Source organism: Macaca fascicularis, chromosome X (genome assembly GCF_037993035.2).
Source record: "Macaca fascicularis isolate 582-1 chromosome X, T2T-MFA8v1.1".
NCBI lineage: Eukaryota > Metazoa > Chordata > Mammalia > Primates > Cercopithecidae > Macaca > Macaca fascicularis.
Genome location: NC_088395.1, coordinates 71,128,691 through 71,141,111, shown reverse-complemented (window position 1 = coordinate 71,141,111; position 12,421 = coordinate 71,128,691). Strand labels below are relative to the sequence as shown.

General features: G+C 39.7%; 1 pseudogene; it reads left to right on the top strand.

Moving 5' to 3' along the window:
* The first annotated feature begins 571 nt into the window (after window positions 1-571).
* On the top strand, window positions 572-9,050 carry LOC102143268 (grpE protein homolog 2, mitochondrial pseudogene; annotated as a pseudogene).
* Window positions 9,051-12,421: the final 3,371 nt, after the last annotated feature.

The following is a 12,421-nucleotide window of genomic DNA, read 5'->3' as shown; positions in this document are numbered from 1 at the left end:
TCTGAATGGGATCTGTAGACACTTTCAAAGGCTTTAGAGCTTTATTTTTTATGTTTTAGGAAGAAGGTCTTACTCTGTCATCTAGGATGGAGTGAAGTGGTGTGATCATAGCTCACTGCAGCCTCAAACTCCTGGGTTCAAGTAGCCCACATACCTACAACTGCTTAGTGACTGGAACTACAGGTGCATGCCACCTGTCTGTCAATTTTATGATAGAGTGTTTCTTAAATTGCTTATTTCTGTTAAAAACATCAGGATTTTGTATCACTAGTACTACCCTTCCCTTGCTTTCTGGCCTTCATTGGGGTTATTAGGGGCTCACAGATAGAAAGAAAAAGGAAAGGATCAAAATCAATAAAAGGATTGAGAGTATTCCCAAAGATCACTGAGCAGTGGCTGATAAAAAGGAGAGACCAAATGTTTCAAGAAGGCGCTCATCAAAAAATTATCTGAGGAATTATCTTGAGCTGTCAGCCATAAAAGACAAACAAAGTTTAACATGTTCATACATTCATTAAACAAGCAAACAATATTCTCCTAAAAGGAAATCAATGTAGAAAGATTGTCAGCGATGTTACTTGGTTGTTTCAAAGTATCATCATCCCAAAATGACTTGGTTGCTATTCAAAGTGAGTATGGAGTGGTAAAGTAACATGTAGTTATCCAGTTAGAGATTGGAGGGGAAAGCAGTATAGAAACAGCTGCGGATATGCAAGACATGTTTTTTAAAGCTAGGTGTTTGCAACTAGAGAAATAATTACAAAAATGGGCAAAAGATCTGAATAGAAACTTTTCAAAGGAAGACATACAAATGGCAAACAAGTATATGAAAAGCTGCTGAACATCATTAATCATCAGAGAAATGCATATCAAAACTACAATTAGATGCCATCTTACCCCCGTTAAAATTACTTTTATCCGAAAGTCAGGCAATAACAAATGCTGGTGAGAATGTGAAGAAAAGGGAACACTCATACAATGTTGGTGAAAATTAGATTAGTATAACCACTGTAGAGAACAGTTTGGAGGTTTCTCAAAAAACTAAAAAGAGAGCTAACACACAAGCCAGCAATTCCACTTCTAGATATATAGTCAAAAGAAAGCAAATCAGTAAATGGAAGAGATATCTAAACTCCTATGTTTATTGCAGCATTGTTTACAATAGGCAAGATTTGGAGGCAACCTAAATGTCCATGAAGAGATGAATGGATAAAGAAAATGTGGTACATATAAACAATGGAGTACTATTCAGTCATAAAAAAGAATGAGATTCTGTCATTAGCAGCAGCATGGATGGGATTGAATGTTATTATTTTAAGTGAAATAAGCCAGACACAGAAAGACAAACTTTGCATGTTCTTGCTTATTGGTGGAAGTGAAAAGTTGAAATAATTGGAATAGTAACAGCTCTGGTCTGTAGCTCCCAGTGAGACCAATGCAGAAGGTGGGTAATTTCTGCATTTCCAACCGAGGTACCCAGTTCATCTCATTGGAACCGGCTAGGTAGTGGGCATGACCCATGGAGAGTGAGCAGAAGCAAGTTGGGGTGACACTTTACCTGAGAAGTGCATGGAGTGGGGGGACCTCCCTCCCCCAGTCAAGGGAAGAGATGAGAGACTGTGCTACCCACCAGGAGTACTACACTTTTCCCATGGAGTTTTGCAGTCTTCAGATCAGGCCTGTACCACCAGGCCCTGGGTCTTAAGCATGCAACTGGGTCACTATTCAGGCAGGCACTGAGCTGCAGGAATTTTTACATACTCCAGTGGCACCTGGAACTCTAGGGAGACAGGATAACCATTCACTCCAGTGGAAATGGGGCTGAAGCTGGGGAGCCAAGCAGTCTCACTCAGCAAGTCCCACTTACACGGAACCCAGCAAGCTAAGAATCACTGGCTTGAAATCCCCATTGCCAGCACAGTAGTCTGGAGTTTGCCTGGGATGACCAAGTTCTGAGAGGAGGGAAGGGTGACTGCCATTACTGTGGCTTTAGTAGGTGCTTGTGTCCAGACAGTGCTAAGGAGACTTGGAGGTTTGGGCTGGGCAGAATTCTCCACATTACAGCAAAGCAGCTGTGCCCAGACTCCTTTAGATCCCTCCTCACCAGGCAGGGCATCCTGCAGGAAGTCCACCAGCTCCAGTCAAGGGCTTATAAACATAATTCTCACCTCCCTAGTATAGAGCACCTGGGGGGAGGCTTGGCCATAGTCCCGGGTTCAGCAGACTTAATTTTTCCTTCCTGCTGGCTCTGAAGAAATCAGCTGATCCCAATGAGGGGGATTCCCCCAACATAGTGATATGGAAGGTGGGCAGGGAAGTCGTGGGAAGGGAAGGGTCTGGTCCCTGGCTAGGGTTTCACCCCCAGGCCTGTGCCCACAGATCTAGGTGAGGACAAGCATTTCTGTTTTTATGCCCAAATGTTGCATTTTCCAAGAACACCCTGGCATACCACATCCCCATCCTGTGCCTATAAAAACCCTGAGACACTAGTGGGCATGCACACAAGCAGCTAGATGTTGAAAAGAACACATCACTGGGAGAAAACACAAGCAGGTGGATGTTGAGAGAATGTTAGGAGGAGCATGCCAGTGGAAGAGCACACCGACAGACACTGGCAGGCCAGCAGGCATTGACCAGCAGAACTATGTGGAGTTTGTCTGGGGTGGTTGGAAAGGAGCCCAGCTGCTAAGTGGCCCATCTCCAGGGGAAAACTACCTTCCCACTCTATCCCCTTCTGGCACCCCAATCTGCTGAGAGCTACTTCCACTCAATAAAATCTTGCACTCATTCTCCAAGCCCACATGTGATCTGACTCTTCTGGTACACTAAGACAAGAAACCCCAGGATACAGAAAACCCTCTGTCCTTGTGATAAGGCAGAGGGTCTAATTGAGCTGACTAACACAAGCTACCTACAGACGGCTAAACTAAAAGAGCACACAATAACACACACTCACTGGGACCTCAGGAGCTGTAAACATTCACCCCTAGACACTGCTGTCAGGTCAGAGTCCCACAACTTGCCCATCTGCCTGCTCCCCTTAGGGGTTTGAGCACTGGGGCAACAAAGAAGCGAGCCACACCCCCATTGCATGCCCTTTGAGGAGGATAAGGAAACTTTTCCCATTTCAACAATACACCAGCCCTGCTAAGGGACAGACTGTCTCCTTAAGAGGGTCCCTGACCCAGTGCCTCCTGTCTGGGTGAGACCTCCCAACAGGGGTCAGCAGACACCTCAGACAGGAGAGCTCTGGCTGGCATCAGGTTGGTGTCCCTGTGGAAAAAAACTTCTGGAGGAAGGAGCAGGAAGCAATCTCTGCTGTTCTGCAACCTTCACTGGTGATACAAGGCAAACAGGGTCTAGAGTGAAGCCCAGTAAATTGCAGCAGACCTACAGAAGAGGGGCCTGACTTTTAGAAAACAAACAAACGAACAAAAAACCAAACACGAACAAAAAGTAACAACAACATCAACAAAAAAGATCCCACAAAAACCCATCCAAAGGTCATCAGCCTCAAAGATCAGAGGTGGATGAGGAAAAATCAATGAAGATGAGGAACAATCAATGAAGATGAGGAAAACAATAAAGAATAGGAAAAACCAGTGCAAAAATGCTGCAAATTCCCAAAGCCAGAATGCCTCTTCTCCTCCAAATGATTGCAACACTTAACAAGCAAGGGCACAGAATGGGGCTGACACTGAGATGGATGAACTGATAGAAGTGGGCTTTAGAAAGTGGGTAATAATGAATTTGATTGAGCCAAAGGATTAAGTTCTTACCCAACGCAGAGAAGCTAAGAACTGTGATAAAAGATTACAGGAGCTGTTAACTAGAAAAACCAGTCCAGAGAGAAACATAAACGACCTGATGTAGCTGAATAACACAACACAAAAACTTAATGATGCAAAAACAAGCATTAATAGTCAAATAGACCAAGCAGGAGAGAGAATAACAAAGCATAAAGACTATCTTGCTGAAATAAGGCAGGCAGACAAGATTAGAGAAGAAAGAATGAAAAGGAACAAACAAAACCTCCGATAATTATGGGACTATGTAAAAAGACTGAACCTACAACTAGTTGGAGTACCTGAAAGAGATTGGGAGGTTGGAGAAAAGTTGGAAAACACACTTAATGATATAATCCAGGAGAACTTCCCCAACCTAGCAAGACAGGCCAATATTCAAATTCAGGAAATCCAAAAAACCCTAATAAGATACTTCATGAACAGATCTACCTCAAGACACATTATCATTGATTCTCTAAGGTAAAAATGAGGGGAAAAAATGTTAAGGGCAGAAAGAGAGAAAGGCCAGGTCACCTACAAAGGGAAGCCCATCAGATTAACAGCTAACCTCTTAGCAGAAACCCTGCATCCCAGAAGGGATTAGGGGGGCGGGTGGCTAATATTCAAAATGCATAAAGAAAAGAAATTCCAACCCAGAGTTTATTTGGCCAAACTAAGCTTCATAAGCGAAGGAGAAATAAAAGCTTTTTCAGACAAGCAAATGCTAAGGGATTTTGTCACCACCAGGCCTTCCTCAAGGAAGCACTAAACATGGACAGGAAAAACCATTACCAGCCACTACAAAAACATACTGAAATACACAGACCAATGACACTATGAAGCAACAACATTAATAAGTCTGCAAAACTAACCAGTGAACATAATGATGAGAGGTTCAAACTCACACATAACAAGATTAACCTTAAATGTAAATGGGCTAAATGCCCCAATTAAAAGACACAAAATAGCAAGCTGGATACAAAGACAAGACCCATTGGTGTGCTGTATTCAAGAGACACATCTCATGTGCAAAGACACACATAGACTCAGAGTAAAGGGATGGAGGAAAATTTACCAAGCAAATGGAAAGCAGACAAAAGCAGATGTTGCAATACTAGTTTCTGACAAAATAGACTTTAAACCAACAAAGGTCAAAAAAGACAAAGAAGGGCATTACATAATGTTAAAGGGTTCAATTCAACAAAATAAACCAACTACATTAAATATATGTGCACCTAATACAAGAGCACCCAGATTCATAAAACAAGTTCTTAGAGACCTACACAGAGACTTAGACCCCTACACAATTATAGTGGGAGACTTTAATACCCCACTGTCAGTATTAGACACATCATGAAGGCAGAAAATTAACAAAGATATTCAGGATTTGAACTCAGCTCTAGACAAAGCGAACCTGATAGATATCTACAGAACTCTCCACCCAAAAACAACAGAATATACATCTTTTTGGCACCACATGACACTTACTCTAAAATTGATCACATAATTGGAAGTAAAACACTCATCAGCAAATACAAAAATCCTGAAATCATAACAAACAATCTCTCAGACCACAGCACAATCAAATGAGAACTCAATATTAAAAAGCCCACTCAAAACCACACAACTACATGGAAATCGAACAACATACTCCTGAATGACTCCTGGGTAAATAATGAAATTAAGGTAGAAATCAAGAAGTTATTTGAAAACAATGAGAAAAAAAGAGACAATGTACCAGAATCTCTGGGACACACCTAAAGCAGTATTAAGAGGGAAATTTATAGCACTAAATGCCCACATTGAAAAGCTAGAAAGATCTCAAATCTACACCCTAACATCACAAGTAAAAGAACTAGAGAACCAAGAGCAAACAAACTCCAGAGCTAGCAAAAGACAGGAAATAACTAAGCTTAGAGTGGAACTGAAGCAGACAGAGACATGAAAAAATCCCTTCAAAAAATCTACAAATCCAGGAACTGTTTATTTGAAAAAGTCAACAAAATAGACCACTAGTAAGATTAATAAAGAAGAAAACAAAGAAGTTTCAAATAAACACAATCAGAAACGATAAAGGGGATACCACCACTGTACCCAAAGGAATACAAACAGCCATCAGAGAATACTATAAACACCTCTATGCAAATAAACTAGAAAACTTAGAAGAAATGGATAAATTTCTGGACACCTACACCCTCCAAAATCTGAACCAGAAAGAAGTTGAATCCCTGAATAGACCAATAGCAAGTTCTGAAATTGAGGAAGCAATAAATAGTCTACCAAAAAGAAAACAAAAACAAAAACAAAAAAACACGTCCAGATGGATTTTCAGCTGAATTTTACCAGAGATACAAAGAGGAGCTTGTACCATTTCTTCTGAAACTATTAAAAACAATTGAAAAGAAGGGACTCCTCCCTAACTCATTTTATGAGGCCAACATCATCCTGATACAAAAAATTGGCAGAGATACAACAACAATAACAACACAACACTTCAGGCCAATATTCATGATGAACATTGATGCAAATATCCTCAATAAAATACTGGCAAACCGAATCCAGCAGCACATAAAAAATCTTATGCACCATGATCAAGTTAGCTTCATCCACGGGATGCAAGGCCGGTTCAACATACAAAAATCAATAAACACAATTCATCACAAAAATAGAATTAAAGGGAAAAACCACATGAATATCTCAATAGATGCAGAAAAGGCCTTGAATTTGATAAAATTCAACATCTCTTCATGTTTAAAACTCTCAATAAACTATGTATTGATGGAACATACCTCAAAATAATAAGAGTTATTTATGACAAATCCACAGCCAGTATCATACTGAATTTCAAAAGCCAGAGGCATTCTCCTGGAAAACTGGTACAAGACGAGGATGCCCTCCCTCATCCCTCTTATTTAACATAGTGATAGAAGTTCTGGCCAGGACAATCAGGCAAGAGAAAGAAATAAAGGATATTCAAATAGGAAGAGAGGAAGTCAAATTGTCTTTGTTTGTAGATGGCATAATCCTATATCTAAAAGACCCCATTGTCTCAACCCAAAAGTTTCTTAAGCTGTTGAGAAAGTTTAGCAAAGTCTCAGGATACAAAATCAATGTGCAGAAATCACAAGCATTCCTATACACCAACAACAGATGAACAGAGACCCAAATCATAGATGAGTTCCCATTCACAATTGCCACAAAGAAAGTAAAATACCTAGAAATACAGCTAACAAGGGAAGTGAAGGACCTCTTCAAGGAGGACTACAAACAATTGCTCAAGGAAATCAGAGAGGACACAAGCAGATGGAAAACCATTCCATGAACATGGCCATAGTGCCCAAAGTAATTTATGGATTCAGTGGTATTCCAATTGACCTACCACTGACATTCTTCATAGAATTAGAAAAAAAAAACCCGATTTTAAAATTCATATAAAACCAAAAAAGAGGTCACTTAGCCAAGACAATCCTAAGCAAAAACAACAAAGCTGGAGGCATCACTTTACCCTACTTCAAACTATACTACAAGGCCACAATAAACAAAACAGCATGGTACTTGTTCAGAAACAGGCACATAGACCAATGGAAGAGAATAGAGAAGTCTGAAGTAAAACAGCACATCTACAATCATCCCATCTTCGACAAACCCCCAAAAAACAAGCAATGGGGAAAGGATTCCCTATTTAATAAATGGTGCTGGGAGAACTGGCTAGCCATAGGCAGAAAATTGAAACAGGATTCCTTTCTTACAACTTACACAAAAATTAACTCAAGCTGGATTAAAGACTTAAATGTAAAACCCAAAACCATAAAAACCCTAGAAGAAAATCTAGGCTGTGTCATTCAGGATATAGGCATGTGCAAAGACTTTATGATGAAATTGTTGAAAGCAATTGCAACAAAATCCAAAATTGATGAATTGGATCTAATTAAACTAAAGAGTTTCTGCACAGCAAACAAAACTGTTACCAGAGAGAGCAGACAATCTATAGAATGGGGAGAAACTGTTGCAATCTATCCATCTGACAAAGGTCTATTATCCAGAATTTACAAGGAACTTTACCAAATTTACCATTAAAAATAATACAATCCCATTAAAAAGGGGGCAAAGGACTTGAACAGACACTTCTGAAAAAAAACTGAGACGTTCATGAGGCCAACAAACCCATGAAGAATAGCTCAACATCACTGATTATTAGAGAAATGCAAATAAAAAACACAACGAGATACCATCTCATGCCAGTCAGAATGTCAACTATTAAAAAGTCAAGAAACAACAGATGCTAGCAAGGTTGAAAAGAAATAAGAACACTTTTACACTGTTGGTGGGAATGTGAATTAGTTCATCCATTGTGGAAGGTAGTAGGGTGATTCCTCAAAGATTAAGAACCAGAAATACCATTTGAGCCAGCAATCCCATTCCTGGGTATATACCCAAAAGAATATAAATCATTCTATTATAAAGATACATGCATGCATATGTTCACTGAAGCATTATTCACAATAGAAAAGACATGGAATCAGCCCAAATGCCCATCAATGAAAGGCTGGATAAAGAAAATGTGGTACATATATACCATGGAATACTATGCAGCCATAAAAGGGCACTAGATCATGTCCTTTGCAGAAACATGGATGAAACTGGAAGCCATTATCGTCAGCAAACTAATGCAGAAACAGAAAACCACCCACTGCCACCCAGGGAACAGCTGGTGAGGACTGCCATTCTGAGGACCCTCCTGATAAGCTTGGGCCCTCTCTTGCTTAACAAGCCTTAAGGGTAAAAGCTGTTAAACTGGAGAAGGAAGTCCAAGATTTAACTGAGATACCAGAGAGCTGTAGCTGATTGTGAAAACATAAGGAGGCGAACCCAGAGATGTGTGGAAGATGCCAAAATATTTGGAATCCAGAGTTTCTGTAAGGACTTGGTGGAGGTGGCTGACATTTTGGAGAAGACTACAGAGTGCATTTCTGAAGAGTCAGAGCCTGGGGACCAGAAGCTCACTCTGGAGAAGGTCATCCAATGGTTGTCACTTTTAGAAGCAAAGCTGAAAAGTGTGTTTGCCAAGCATGGCCTGGAGAAACTGACACTCATTGGTGACAAATATGATTCCCACGAGCATGAATCCTCTGTCATGTGCCAGCTGGTGTTGTGGTGCAGTCTGGCACCATGGCATTAATAAGACAAGATGGTTACAAACTTCATGGCTGCACCATTAGGCTTGCCCAGGTAGAAGTGGCAGTGGAGTTTCAGAGAAGACTGTGAAGAGGCCATCAGGAACTCAATGTTCTCCCAGAGCGCAGTCACCTGTGTTTCATTTATTTAGTAAAGTAGGTTTGTATTGTACATGAGGTACTTCATGTGATATGTTTTGGATTTAGTCATACTGGTTTTATGTCTACGATATTCTATTGATTTAATGTGACCTGTTTGGTCTCATCAGAAGTCTTACTATTGGGCCTTTGAACAGTGTGACAAGTCTTCCGATGGCCTTTATGAAAACATGGTAAGCAGAATTGGTACTCTGATGAATTTGAATCCAAAATTCTTTTAACTATGTGTTTTCAACTACATGTTCCTTCCTAGTGGTCCCCATAACAGGAATTGTATAGTATCTTGTATTTTGTGGAAAAAGGTGACTGTAGGGATTGGTTCAACATTTAGGTACTTAGAGGATAAAGCGTCTTTGTATTCTTGTAAATTTATTCCTGTATAAATTTAAATCATTTGGATTTATTTTATTCACATAGATTTTCAGGACTTTACCTTTTGTTTTCTTTCCTTTTAGTCATCTTTTGTCCTTGTAATCCCAACTACATAGGCTTTATGCTCACATCATTATCTCATACCCACCCTTTCTCATCCCCATTTGCAGGGGCTAAAGGTCTAGGTGAGACTTGGAATGCAAGGAACATCAGGAAATTTGAGATACCCAGGACCCTTTGAAACAAGAATGACCAAAAAGCCTTGGGCTGTCTTTGCTCTGAGTTATCTTCAAATTATTTTCAGCTTCCCTGTCATATAATCATTTCTGGCAAATTGAGGCAACACTAACAGCTAAAGACCCAGATGGGTCTATTCAGATAATTTACCTACAACTTCTCATTTCACCAGCCCTTACTCCTCTTCCCCTTTGTCAATTTAGCCTTATAATCCTTTATTAGATGATGGGAGGTGATGATCAGGACAAAAGTGTTAGGTTTGCGTGACTTCTCATTTCGTTTATTAATAGTTTTACTGAAATTTTTTTTTTTTTTTTTTTTTTTTTGAGACGGAGTCTCGCTCTGTCGCCCAGACTGGAGTGCAGTGGCGCGATCTCGGCTCACTGCAAGCTCCGCCTCCCGGGTTCACGCCATTCTCCTGCCTCAGCCTCCGGAGTAGCTGGGACTACAGGCGCCCGCCACCACGCCCGGCTAATTTCTTTTTGTATTTTTAGTAGAGACGGGGTTTCACCGTGTTAGCCAGGATGGTCTCGATCTCCTGACCTCGTGATCCGCCCGCCTCGGCCTCCCAAAGTGCTGGGATTACAGGCTTGAGCCACCGCGCCCGCCCCTTACTGAAATTTTTTAAAGTTTCCTCTTGATTTATTTATGTTATTTTTGTGACAAGAACCTAAATGTAAGTATTCTCTCCTCTTAGCAATTTTTTTCTGTGTTGCCCAGGCTGACATCCAACTCCTGGGATCAAGCAATCCTGCCTCAGCCTACCAACTAGCTGGGACTACAGGCACTCAACACTGTGCCTGAGAATTTCTTTTTTTAGTTGGTACTCACAAATCACTACCTCTGTTATACTGACAAGCTTTATTTCCTATTTTTTGTATCTGTTAGGTCACATTTGTGTAAACATCTAGCTCACCTTTTATATATTAATCTCCAAGAGTTAATGAGCTTATGTAGTTTTTTTTTTTTCAGTCTTATAGCTGGTGTTCTGTAAAAGATTTGTCCAATAAGTGACTTAATGAATGAATGATATATCAGTTAAACTTAAGGAAGGCAGTCAATTATGGATATTTTAATGTTGGAATAGCCTTAATAATCAAATCTCACCTTTTCTGCTTCGGAAGTATGAAAATGTAGTCATTTTAGGACTGGACCAAAGGAAAAGAATCTCTAAACTATTGACTAAATTTCAGTGAGAATATAAGGAACAACTAGATATTAACATCCAACATTTAAGATTAATGGGCATGCAAATAAGTTTCCAGCAGACAATCAGATGTTGTTGGATGTCCAGATTGTATAGGTTTAGGTTTAAGTTACTACTCATAAAATAAATCCATTTCTACTAGAACTTGATGACCTCAGTCAGTGGAGTGGTAAAAAGTTATCCTTTTACACATTATAGATAATTCTAAGACAGCACACAAATGTATCAACAAAGCCATCTCCTTGTGGGCCCTACCATCTTCATCAGATTTAGACACCTAAAAAACAAGTAAACAGGCACTTTTAAAATGCAATCAAAAGACTGGTGGTAAGCTTTTAAAACCAGAACATCTTTTGGCATTTCACTAAGTGTATATTGTAAATTTAATGAACAATCAAGGTTCACAGTAGGAAGCTGCCTTTTTTTGCCTTCATTTCTATGAGATTGACAGATGGTGACAATAAGAAAATGAACTGATTATAATTATTCTCTGTGTGTCTTTTTCAAATGATTTTTATTGCTAGCTACCATTATCAGTTAGAATTAACATTAATTAGAATTAACAATAATTTTAGGTATGGAATGCTACGATTACCTAGAGATGTCTCTATCTACCAGGCTCAAGTGATCCTCCCACCTCAGCCTACTAAGTAGCCAGGACTACAGGCAAGTGCACTACCATGCCCGGCTAGTTTTGTTTTGTTCTGGTTTGGTTTGGTTTGGTTTGGTTTGGTTTTTTTGGTTGTATTTTTACAGGTGGGGTGTCACTATATTGCCCAGGCTAGAAGAATTTTCTAGTACTCTATTACATCTCCCGTTTTGCCAAGTAAATTCAGAATAACTTTCGATTATTTTATTATTCAGTAGTTTTACAGACTTAAAAGTGTAAATTTAGAATTAGAAGATGAAGCTATATTTCTTGTCTTCTGCTAGCTTTTGAATGTGTTTGCTCTTGCTTCTCTAGTTCTTTTAATTGTGATGTTAGAGTGTCAATTTTAGATCTTTTCAGCTTTAAGATCAGAGCAGAACTGAAGGAGTAGAGACACAAAAAACCCTCCAAAAAATCAATGAATCCAGGAGTTGGTTTTTTGAAAAGGTCAACAAAATTAATAGACTGCTAGCAAGACTAATAAAGAAGAAAAGAGAGAAGAATCAAATCGATGCAATAAAAAATGATAAAGGGGATATCACCACCGACCCCACAGAAATACAAACTACCATCAGAGAATACTATAAACACCTCTACGCAAAGAAACTAGAAAATCTAGAAGAAATGGATAATTTCCTGGACACTTACACTCTTCCAAGACTAAACCAGGAAGAAGTTGAATCCCTGAATAGACCAATAGCAGGCTCTGAAATTGAGGCAATAATTAATAGCCTACCAACCAAAAAAAGTCCAGGACCAGATGGATTCACAGCTGAATTCTACCAGAGGTACAAGGAGGAGCTGGTACCATTCCTTCTGAAACTATTCCAATCAATGG